Source organism: Megalobrama amblycephala, linkage group LG14 (assembly GCF_018812025.1).
Source record: "Megalobrama amblycephala isolate DHTTF-2021 linkage group LG14, ASM1881202v1, whole genome shotgun sequence".
Taxonomy (NCBI): domain Eukaryota; kingdom Metazoa; phylum Chordata; class Actinopteri; order Cypriniformes; family Xenocyprididae; genus Megalobrama; species Megalobrama amblycephala.
In genome coordinates, this window is record NC_063057.1 from 27,800,764 (window position 1) to 27,814,116 (window position 13,353).

The following is a 13,353-nucleotide window of genomic DNA, read 5'->3' on the forward strand; positions in this document are numbered from 1 at the left end:
TGTGCGTAGTGGTTCTTGAAGCGCTGACTCCAGCTGCAGTCCACTCTTTGTGAATCTCCCCCACAGTTTTGAATGGGTTTTGTTTCACAATCCTCTCCAGGGTGCAGTTATCCCTATTGCTTGTATACTTTTTTTCTACCACATTTTTTCCTTTCCTTTGCTTCTCTATTAATGTGCTTGGACACAGCTCTGTGAACAGCCAACCTCTTTTGCAATGTCAATGGTCATCTTTTGGACAACTGTCAAGTCAGCAGTCTTCCCCATGATTGTGTAGCCTACAGAACTAGACTGAGAGACCATTTAAAGGCCTTTGCAGGTGTTTTGAGTTAATTAGCTGATTAGAGTGTGGCACCAGGTGTCTTCAATATTGAACCTTTTCACAATATTCTAATTTTCTGAGATACTGAATTTGGGATTTTCCTTAGTTGTCAGTTATAATCATCAAAATTAAAAGAAATAAACATTTGAAATATATCAGTCTGTGTGTAATGAATGAACATAATATACAAGTTTCACTTTTTGAATGGAATTAGTGAAATAAATCAACTTTTTGATGATATTCTAATTATATGACCAGCACCTGTATTATGCTGTACTAAAGCTTTATTAAGAATAAAACAATAAAACCGTATAATAAAAGTTAACAAACAGCAGTATTTACAAATAACAGCGTATCTAAAAAAGTATGACACAATTACAAACAAAAAAAATACCATTCTGAGGCATCCTGTACGATCCGTGCTTGCTGAGGTTGTGTTCAATCCTCTTCAATATTCTCTGGGTTTGATTCGGGTTCAAATTCATAAGGCAATATTGACGCCATTGTTTACAATACACTGGAGCGTATGCAACTGTAATGGTAGGGGGCGTGACGTTTCCGGACAACGTACGCCAGTCACAACACACTGGGCCAGCTAAACAATCTGAACCCATTGCGTATTTCTGAGAGAGGGGCTTCATAGAACCAGGAACTCAACACAGTGTTTTTAGGAAAAGGAAAAAAATGGTGTAGAATAAAGGTAAAATATGTAAGAAATAATTCGAAATTACAAACGTGGAGGAAGCGGCATCGTTGTCTGTTGCAGTCCGAAATATTAAAGCTGTTACATCCGCAACATCTAGGTGATATATTAGGATACATTTTATTCAGACGAAGAGAATTCTGCCACACAGATACACTAAAAATGTAGAACAAGACTTGGAGCATGCGCATGCGCATGCACGCTGTATACAAACTATAGTAAAGCTTAGAAATAACGCTTTATTTTGGCTCAGTATCTTCTGCAGCGAGAACACAAGCATCTAGTGTCTGCTATTGCTGTTGTTTTGTGCTGTTAGCGGCATCTGACTAGGGTCGACACGTGGGGTGATGACATTATCGTTTCGCAAAATATACGGATTGGCTGTCCACACAAAAAAACGCAAAGGTGGCGTTTTCAGATTTATCCACTCTGGGACCCGGTTTCAAAAAATAGCGGTTTCACCTTCCGAAAAGGCTGGATCCGTGTGGACGAAACGCTTATCCGATACAAAATTTGTGCATATTCACAGAAATGTGTCTCCGTGTGGATGGGGCCCATGCTGGTTTACCATGAACAACTGAAAATGCTTTTCAACAAACTGTGCAGTTGTTACAGGTACCGGCTGGCACCACATCAACAGCTTATATGCTCTCTCTGGAAACAGGAGAAATAAATGAGACAGGGCAAACTCTGCGTCCGTTTTTCATCTCCCTCAGCAGAAAGAGGAAACGAGAGGATTTATTAAACATTCACAATTTAAATCCTCCTCTGTTACAAACACTCAATGTTCACTATGAAATAAACACAACTTCAAAATAAAATACAATTTGTCTTTTTTATCACCTTTCAGCAAATAAAAAAGTTATAAGTTTTGTGTGATTAAATAAATCACAATGACAATAACCACTGTTACCCTGTAAGTTGTCTCTTTCCAGCTAAAAATAAAACATAGCGTATTGTATCACTTACATATGGTTATATATGGTTCCTAAATGCAATTTTACATTTCCAGATAAAGTATTTTTTTTACTCTTCCCAAAATGCTTGAGCTGACAGATATTTAACTTTTTTTTTTTTACCACTTTTAAAATATATCACATTTGTTTTTAACATTAGACTTTAACCATTAAATAAACTCAGCTTTAACATTAGCTTTTTAACATTTTACACAATATCATACATTTCAAAAGTATTAAATCTTTACAAAAATGTTCAAGGAGCTAAGAATAAAACTCTGTCCAACATGAATTTGGTAGCAACAGGTGACGTTAACAGGTGCGAAAATGCGACTACTGCTATATGTACATATATGTCCACATATTCATAAAACAGCCTTACTAGCGGACATTAAAACATTCAGCGACATGTCAACATATTACACTTCAGGTACTTAGCTTAATTTACTATTCCACCAACCTGGAAACAGGAGAAATAAATGAGACAGGGCAAACTCTGCGTCCATTTTTCATCTCGCTCAGCAGAAAGAGGAAAACCGCAAAGCGGACAAAACTGACGTAAAGCCCCATGGAGCACAATAAGCGCCATACTACACTCTGCTGGAGAACTCCATAATTACTCCTGACCGCTATATAAAATATTTTAATGAAAGGAAGGTGGAAACAGGTTCATTACCCCTAAACAAATATTCAAAACATTAATTATAAAATTACAGAAACTACCACAAATGTGATAACACTTTAGTGGGCATCACACAGTTCACCTTATATTCATCATTAGTTACAGGACAGACCCATTGATAACTTTTTTCCCATTCAGCCCTATAGTATCTGGAGAGCCTCTTGTAAAGTGTGTTTACTGATTAACTGTGTCACTGTGTGTGTTTTGTAGTGTGGATCATGGAGGAGAGATCAGGATTACAGCAGGAGTACGCAAATGTATGTACACACACACACACACACACACACACACTTTTGTTTATAGCCTACTACTTTGTGGGGTCCACAAAGATACTAAGATGAGGAATTTATGACATTGGTCCTTTAGTCAGACCTCACAAAGACATCTAAAAAAATCTAAAATCTAAATAAGAATCTTTTATATGGCCCGTCCCTACACTATACCTAAACCTAATGTAATTTTATCTTTGTTTTAATATTCTTCATATATATGAGATTTTGTGAGATAGGATAAGAATCCTAATTCAAGTTAAGATTTGATTCCGTAATAGTAAATAATCTGGTCAGATCTGAACTAAAGACTTAAGTTAGAAAATTTCTGTAAAATCATTTTCAAAAGTTAAAAGATTCATAATTCCTGACTGTGATGTGTTTTATCTCCATTAGATTCGCATCAGCTCAATCTGGATCTGAACACAGTGAATGAACGCCTCCGTCTGTCTGAGAGAAACAGAGGGATTATTTACACTAACACAGTCCAGCAGTATCCTGATCATCCAGACAGATTTGATCATTGGTGGCAGGTGTTGTGTAGAGAGAGTGTGTGTGATCAACGCTGTTACTGGGAGATTGAGTGGAGTGGTGAATATGGTGTGTTTATATCAGTGTCATATAAGAGCATCAGGAGGAAGGGACGGGGTAAAGAGTGTTGGTTTGGACATAATGATCAGTCCTGGAGTTTGTTCTGCTCTCCCTCCAGTTACTCATTCATTCACAATAATATAGAGACTAAACTCCCTGAAGAGTCGATCAGCAGGAGAATAGGAGTGTATGTGGATCACAGTGCAGGAACTCTGTCCTTCTACAGCGTCAAGAGAAACACAATAAGCCTCATCCACACAGTCCAGACCACATTCGCTCAACCACTCTATCCTGGGTTTGGGCTTTATAGAGAATCATCAGTGAAACTGTGCTGTTGAATCAGAATAGACTGTAGAGAGATTCTACCCATAATACTTTGAGCTCATGATAAATCAGTGACTGTCACACACTGACTTGACTAGATGATCCAAGATAAGAAGATAAGAACACTTATATTTAATAAACACCAGCAGGAAACTTTAACACAAGACAATGTACATAAGATGACTGAGGGTTTAAATACACTAGATAACAAGAGACTAAATGAAGGACAGGTGATGAGTTGTCATGTTACAAACAGGGGTTGCAATGGGAATTAACAAGACAGCAATGGAAACACAGGAACAAGGAATTAAAACACAGCAACTGAAAACCAGACCAAAGGCACTGAACTGATCTTCTGGTCGAGAACTAGAGTTGTATGGTTGAGTAGAGTAAGTTTATGCCATATATATCCCACTAAATAAAAAGAAATGTCAGAGAAGGTTTAAGGATGAGTGACGGGAACAAGAGCAAGAGAAACCCAGAAATACAGTCAATGATACTAACAGAGAAGAGAGAGGAAATATGAGACAGAAGAAGATGGACCACAATGATACTCACTACAAACATGTCTGGATGATACCAGCAAATCCAAGACTTTCAAAACTGAATTTAAGACATTCAAAGATGATCTCAGAAGCTGTATTCACTCATGAAGCCCTGTGTATTTTAACTTCTGATTTAGTTCAGTTGTCAGTATATCTATAGTCTTTGGTTTAGTACACCGCCTCAGTGTCACTCACTCAATGTCAGGACTGTCTGATGTTGAGTTTCACAATAAAGCCCTCAGAAACTCGTATATAACCTGCTTTGTGTATAAATTGCGACCGATGTAAGAATAAGAGCTCACTGTTTCCACAGATCAATGTCACTTAAGAATTCTTCATATGATATATTATGGGGCTTTTATTTTGAAACTCAACATCAGTGATGTACTATCATTCTGAACTGAAACTAATTTGAGGAAACAGAGAAATCCCCACATCTGAATTTATAGAAGAAAAACAGCATATAAACAATTTTTAGAAGGCTTTTATTTTGAAGTTGGTCATCTGACATTGTTTGAGTGATTTATTAATATGGCTGAATTTCACATATCTCCAATCATAAACCACATTTTTAAGATGTAATTTCAACAATATTTTATGATCTCTATCTAAAAATACAAAAGCAAGGAAAACATTATTGTGAATAAAAGTCTTATTGTACTTATATTCAAGATTAGCTTTTCATTTTTTCTTTTTGCATTGTTTAGTGACGTGTTGAGAGTTTTTTTTATAACTGTTCTAGCGAACCTTTCAGTGCATTTTACTATGTTGAAATAGTGAAAAGGTAGTAAACTATTTGTTTTGGTTATACTATTGTCAGTAGATCATTTTTTTAAATTTGTTTATTTTGTGGAACACAAGAAAATGTGTATTTTTATTCATAATTAATATTTTGAGTTATCTTGTGAATGACATCGGTAGTGGACTGTTTGCGCTTGTTGTTTTCTGTGTAATTGCACTAGAGGGCACTAGTGAGTACAAGGGGGAGAGAATAGAAAAGAGAGAAAGAAGAAGGACATGAGTGTGATAGACATGGTTAATATGAGTTTGTGTATTAGTGTTAAATAAAGAAGTTACGTTATTTTACTTACCTCGTCAATATTCTGATTTAATAGAGTAACTGCTTACTTACATACTACTACCAAATACAACAATTGGCGACGATGGCGAGTCTTCCCACACCTGCTCCGTTCCTGCCATGTGCTTCTGATCCACTGATACCCTTCTGCAATGAAAAGAATCTTCGAGAACTACATGCTGGCTATTAACGCATCAGGAGACTCCTTGACGACGGCTCGAAGATGCGCAGTTCTTTTACATTGCCTGGGGACTGAAGGACAGCATATTTTCTATACTTTACAAAATACTGGTACGACTTATGACGAAGCAATATCCTCTTTGGAAGCGCATTTCATTCCGAAAGTCAACGTGGTTGTTGCACATCACCAGTTCAGACAGAGCTCAACGTGCAGATGAAACAATTGCACAATACGATACAGCATTACGAGAATTGGCAGTCGATTATGCTTATGTTACAGTAGAGGACAAAAAAACAAAAAACTTTGCACAAAATACTTAGACTGGATCAGCCTGCTTTGTTGGAGGCGGCTGTAACTGTTGCATGCCAGATTGAACAAGCGTTGCACAATGTGAATTTACTTCGGGATACTGCTCCGGTAAATGCGGTGAGATCAAAGACTTCTCATTTTCCATCAACTACAAAAGAAGAGACCTAAAATCAAACCAAGTAAGCCTACTGCTTCACAGTAGACTGGGTAAACCCAGCCTGATCTGCCGGTGATTTGATTTCGCCCGGCAACTCAGTCTGGAAACCCGTACATTCATTTCTACTGCTTCTGTTCCACTTTACGGGAACCAATCACAGACTGGCTTATCCACCTTGCTTGCTATTGGCGGGTATAACACGATGATGATAGAGAAGCGACAGCAAGAACGACCGTCAATCCAATTCCTTTTAACCTCCCGACCTATGCTGAATGACTTCTTTAGTTTAGCAAACAAATCGCTTGAGTGCGTGTAAATACCGATCACTTTCATGTTTTTTTTTTTTTTGCACAACCTGCAAAAATCGCTCGATGCCATTGCTGCTTCTGCAAACCACTGATCAATGCTACAAACCAATACAAACTAAAGGTGTGTTCCATTCGACCGCAAGTGGACTGCGAAGTGGACTTCACAGGGTATTTCGCCATCTTAAGTGAGATTCCAATCCGAAGGGAGCAAACATGGTCAGTTCGAAGGGCACTGCGAACGGCATAGGGAATAAGGGAGCATCGATACATCACTTCACAGGAAGTAGAGAGGTAAAATCACCCAACTGTCATTGTGCACTGCGTCACCAGTCAGAACTACGATGGAGCTGAGCCATTGAGTTTTTTAACGGCCAATGGAGGAATTTACATATGTGTTTTGAGTATTCATAAATTTTGTTATTATTATACGAACGAAAGTATGAATGGTTATGCCGATGAGTGTATTTGCATATTTTAAAGTATGAATAGGCATGACAAAGTAAAAGTGTTGAAAAGCAGCTGAGGCTCTGTCATTTTTTATTTTACTTTATTTACCTCAGAAGTGTTTACTATGTGGCTGCGTGTGGAAAAGAAAGCGCCCGAGATGAGACCCAGACGGTGGATTAAGAATATTTTATACAGTTATTAACCAAAATGAGAATTTATTTTCATATGGCATGAGAGACTACAGCTTCAAATCTGTTAAGAGTCCATTTTAAATTTGAAAGTGAATTATAATATCTATTTATTTGTTATATCATAATCTGCGAGACACCGTCATTGACTTTCTTTGATGATGTTTGTAGTGTGTTCCAAATGAGCAATTATTGCCAGCAAAGTCCACTTCAACGGGTATACCGTGCTCAGGGAGTAGGGAGCAGTGAACACTGTGTAGGGACCCTGTCGAATGGAACGCAGCTTAAACCTGTCTGGAATTTTCGCGTCGCTTTGCAAAGTATGTCACCTGGATTGTTGATCTGATTGGTTGAAGGACTATCCAATTGCGTGAATAATGCTTGTTGATCATGCCTCTTGTGCAGTAGAAAATACATACAGACTCTCCAGACCAATGTTCAGTTTTAAATTGAGCTTGGTCTGGTGATGGCAAAAAAAAAAAAAAAAAAAAAAAAAAAAAAAAAAATCACTTACAAATTAATATATATATATTTTTTGTTCGCAGTCTGAAGTCCTGACAGAAATTATCATCATCTCTAACCCAACCATTGCTATGTCATCTGCATACAAAAGTTATGGTCATTAACCTGCATTTCATTAGGCTGGACAGAAAAAATAACAAATTATAAAAAGTGTGAGGAGCAGTTATTATTATTATCAAAACACTCTGGGGCTGATCTGGCTGAAAATCTTTAAAGCAATAATAATAGTGTGTCATCCAAATGACCTCTTCATTTCTTTTAAGGCCCAATGGTCATTCATTTTCATTTTAAGGCCCCCACACTATTAGGACAAACCCAAATAACATTTAAAGGACTGTCCTTCAAATTTGCCTATTCCACTTTGCAGAGCAAACAGAATTCTGCTTATTTTTGCCATTTGCAGTGTTTCTTCAGTGAGTCTGCAAAACTCCCTATGGACTTCAATGTCATGTCCCATGAAAGTTGCTAGCTGGTCTAGTTCATGAGTTTGTAAGTCTAGAAACTGTGGCTACATGTTTTCTCAACTTGGTACATCTTCTGGATGTTTTGCCCCACAGTGTTCTTCATATCACACTCAGCTGTCACATCCACAGATGTTCTCCTCTGATCTATGAAAAAAGGACAGGCAAAAATGTAGGGATTGCTAGGGGAATTCCAGCATCTTCTCTAGTTTTAATCATTAGTTCCACAGATTATTAGACATTTGCTGGTAATAGTATTGGTACTTTGCGACCTCTTTTCCCTGTACCTCTACTCTGGTGAGATCTTCACAAAGTTTCTTCTCAAAAGATCATGGGCTCTCCAGAATTTCATCCTGCATAATGTGTTCTGCAGGTATGTTTTGACTTCTATCATAGAAACCTCACCTTCACAAAGCCAACTGAATAATGTCAGCTGTGCCAGAGTCCCCTGAGAGAGGGCTCTCTGAATCTCCGTCTTTTAACCCCAAACTCCAATCACAGGTAACACTCCACACCTGTACCTGACACTCGCTCTAAAAGAGAGGCAAAACCACGGCACACCACCACCTAGTGGACAAATATAAAAAAAAACAATCTAGGCTGTAACAATGGTCGATGAGTGCTTTTTTGTTGACCTCCTCAAGGTACTTTGATGCATGGATTGTCCATTCCAGTTCAATAAGATTACTCTTCCCTTTAAGGCATCATCCTCTTGATGTAAAGCCTTTCCCTGCAAAATATGACACTTTCACAAGAGAATGGCGCAGTTTTAATGCTATTGATAGAAATGAGAATGTGTTTATCAAATCAAGTCATCATTTTTATAGCCTCAAGTATAGTGTTGAACTTTCTTGGGTTCATACCTGCAAACTCATAAGAGGTGAAAAAGGTGAGATGTTTAGGAACTAAATTGTTGTAGGAGGGGTCTGGGTGGTATCGTCCCCCAGGAGAACATTTTTGTGATTTTTAACATTTAAACGAAGCATTATTGTGCACTCTGAAAAAAAAATAAATGGGGAAAAAACATTTGCTTCAAGTAAAAAAAAAAAGAAAAAAAAAGCCAAACATTTATTGACAGTGTGGTTGAGCATTGACACAAATTTCACAATTGGATTCGATTTTGATTCAGAAACTTGCAATTTGATTGCCTTCGATTCAATGTAGCATCTGGACCAATCAGCCACACAATTATTCATTGTATTTAATGAATTACCCATAAACTCACTCTCACTATCAAAGTTCTCTGAACTCATCCCCCTAAAACTGCAACCAGCATCCCAAGTGTAGCTAGCACACAGGCACAACTAGGTGTCCTGTTACAGTTATATGGTACTTTTATGATCCAGAAGAATGCTGTAGAGACTAGTGACTCATTCTTCCTGAGAAGGACAAATAAACTCTCTTAATCCTATGTATTCTCTATATAACCACTTGAGAAATGTATAAACATGTATCCAATTTTCCCATCTCATGACTTTCCTTTTATAGGCTTTATTCTATGTATTAATTCTCTCTTTTGAACTATTTTGGTATTAATGTTCCATTGTTGCAAATGTATAGTTAACTGAGATCACATTGGCAACATGTTTGGTATCTACGGACTCCATCTTTAATTTCCTATTTGGTAATTCATGTTACATGTTACTAACTCTGTGACATGTTAGTATTATAGGAATCTAGAGGGTTCTTCTCTCAAACATCCAATCCAGTGTCTTATGCTAATATCTTGCTACAGAACAAAGACTCGTAAAACTTCCCTCCGAGGGGGCAACTCCTTATTGGCTCAGACACCTCAAGAGGGTGTGACATCTTCACCCTTTATATACACTGATCACAAGACCAAGCCCTCTCTTCCTGCTCTTCCTCCTCTTCTTCTTTTTTTACTGACAAATGCTGACGTCAAGATGACGCTTTAAGAAGCTAGAAGCTTCTAAGGAACCCCAAGCTTGTGCCAGGCCTCGGCCTAGACCTTCCATTCACCAAAGATCCTCTGAATCCAACTGGTTCTCTTTCATCAAGACAATATCAGCAAAGATTCAACGAGAGCCTCCACAAATTGCATCAGGACAGTTTTAATTCAACTTGGAGAGACATGCAAGTATCAAACTTAGTCTCATTATCGGATACATTGAGTATCCTTACCCCTTTGAAAGAAGGGCCTGTTAAAACTAAACTGATGGTTTGCTCAAGGCTGTTGATCTGCTGAAATGTACAACAATGCTGTAACCTCTTGCTTCCTGTACTCTGCTTTAGCCCTCTCTCTCTTAGTAAACTGTATGCATGTATGTGTGTGAATGTTAGAGTAGTTAAGTATTTAGTCTAGTTAATAAAGTCTTGTTCATGTCACACGTAAGGTTGTCTGTGTTTTGCGCTCATATGTTGGAGTCCCTATTCATGTCGGTCCTGACTACAGGCTTTTAGTAGAATAAGATTGTTATTTCCCATAACCTGGAAATGAACATTTCTTAGAATTAATAAACAATTAACACTGTGTGTTCATTGAACAACAGGTTAATTGATTGTAATATAAATTTTATTACATTAAGTTAATTTTATTAACTGATTAAAATATTAATAATTAATTATAACTAGTTATGATTAATTATTCATATTTATTTTGAGCTAATTTGCTACAAATGGTGGAGAATGAAATGGGCATGAATAAACAAAGGTTATGAGCTTAAACCACTGTCAACTTAAAAGTGTGCATTTGATAATTCCAGTCAGAATATGTCAGACGATGCACATTTTGGTCACTAATTGCTGGCTTGTTAGATGCTGATAAAGTGATAGCTTGAATTGACATCTCTACTGTAACTGAAAGAGTCTACTCTTGACACATTTTAGCAGTGTTGGGGTAGTTACTCAAAAAATTTAATTAGTTACTAGTTACTAGTTACTTCTGTAAATTGTAATGAGATTACTTTACTAGTTACTGGATTTGAAAAGTAACTTCACTACTTATTACTTTACTTTACTTTTTCTTAATTTACCATGTAGATACATGGACAAACATCATAGCCCTATCATCACTTAACCTTCCTGCATAGAGTTTATTGTATAAATATTGAACATATGAGAACAATAACCCAGTCTGCACAAAGAAATATGCCTCACCGTAAAATCCAGAAACAACAGGATAAAGAAGGCTATGGTGGGGTCATTTTAAAATGGTGTCAACACACAAGTTTCAAAACACAGGCTTTGAATCGCTAATTCAAAAGTGAAAGTATAATGCTCACGGCCGCACGGGCATTCATAATGGCACCGCGACAGTGGACACGCACGGTTATGAACGCCCGTGAATGCATTTTAATGATGGGTTCATTAATGATGAATTTATTATTATTATTATTATTAATAAAAAACCCAACAACAAAACAATACAATCAATGACAAACTCGCTTAAATAGGCGCTCAGTCAAAGATGAGGCGAAATGGGCAAAGTGAGGTGTGACTCTCGTTCAGCCCACTTTGAATTGAGCAGACGCGTTCAGTTCTGTAAAACTGAATGGTCACATACAAAATAAAGAAATAAAATATTATGTTTTGTTGCCAAATTTAGATTTTTTAAAATTTGATTATTATTTAGTCTATTTGTTTGATTTGTAATTATTCAATTATAATTTAATTAATTGCTTGTCATCAACTTGCAATTCCCTCGCGAACCCCCGTTTGGGAAACCCTGTTTTTTTAGAACATTATTTACATTCATTCCTTGGCGACGCGTCATGCAGCCAAGCTACAGGTATCACGTTTATTTTGTTTTTCCTTTTTTATTTAAAATATTCACAAACTTGTTAACTAGGCTATTTCATGAATTATATGATATTTTCCGATTGTCATATGTGGAAGTGAATGTGTTTTGTTTAAACACCTTTATAATGATCATGTTAGTTGATAAAACAGAGGATCTGTCGGATTTACATTACATAAATTCATCAATTTTTAAAAAGAGAGTAGGCCTAAACTTTAAAGGATTATCGCAGCTTCCATATGAGTGTATGGAATCAGCATTTAACAAACTATAAATGTCTTTTTTATCTATAGCCTAGTCCTCATTCAAACGTCTGAAACCTCAAATAAACATGTGGTTGAAAACTTAGTTGTGAAATATGAAAAGCACAGAGCGCGTCAATCTCTGTCTCAGCGCCAGCAGCGGGAAAGCAGGTTTGAATTTAGCGTATTGAACGTTCTCATCACACCGGTGTTATGCCGAAACCCCCTGTCTCCGTCTCCATCTCCCGCTCCAGCAGCTACGTCAAATCGATCTCTATGGCAACGGCACACATACAGGCACACGCATGCACGCACCACTTAAACAGAGAGAACTTTACACACAGGCAAACACGGCTTGGGTAACGCAAGAAAGCGCGTTCCTATAGTCTAGTAAAGTAGTGTAGTTACCAATATTATTAGTGTAATGCGTTACTTTACTTCGTTACCCAAAAAAGTAATATCGTTACTGTAATCCGTTACTTTGTAACTCGTTACCCCCAACACTGCATTTTATCATATGTTCAAATGGTATCAGTGTAAAGTTAATCTGATTTTAGCGAAGAAATCCTAATCTCAGTATTAGAGCGTAAGCCTGTGTTGATGAAGGAATCTCAGCTCAGCGGCATGTAAACTGTACCAGAATTGATTATTCTGCTTTGGTTGGAGAAATACCAATTGCAGTATTGCTTAACCTGTTTCTGATGAATGAATCTCAGTACAGTGTTATATAAATGTAGATTTGGGTAATGCTCCCCTTTTATAGTTAAGATTGATGTCATTCATCTAAACTTTGGCTGCATCTACAAGCATAGGTACCTTTTGACCAAAACTGTGTTTCACTCGCTGAAAGGAATATCAGTATTCATGCACAAGACGGACTTAACTATATATGCTTAAACAAGCTTTGACTTACAGCAAACTGTGTAATTACCCTTTAAACAAGTACAATACGTTGTTTAAAGTAGAGAGAAGAGTTTACATGAGTAAAATTTGCAAATGCCAAAACATATTTGCATTTTACTGAATGTAATATCAAGTTTTTGAAAATCTGAAAGTATAAGCGTCACATTTTAACTCTATACGTAACTTGTTTGAAATGAGCAGACAGTCTCAATAAACTGTTTGAATTGCCCAGATGTGCATTGGTTCCCATGACAACGACTTGTCACAGGAAGTGCTAACTCATCACCCTGTGATGCCATATTGTAAACAAACCAGGCTAGGTGGCTAAGCTAACCTCACCTAGCAGCCCTGCACCTCAGGCTAAGCTAACTAATAGCTTCTACAGTTAGTGGTTACCATCATTTACGTGAA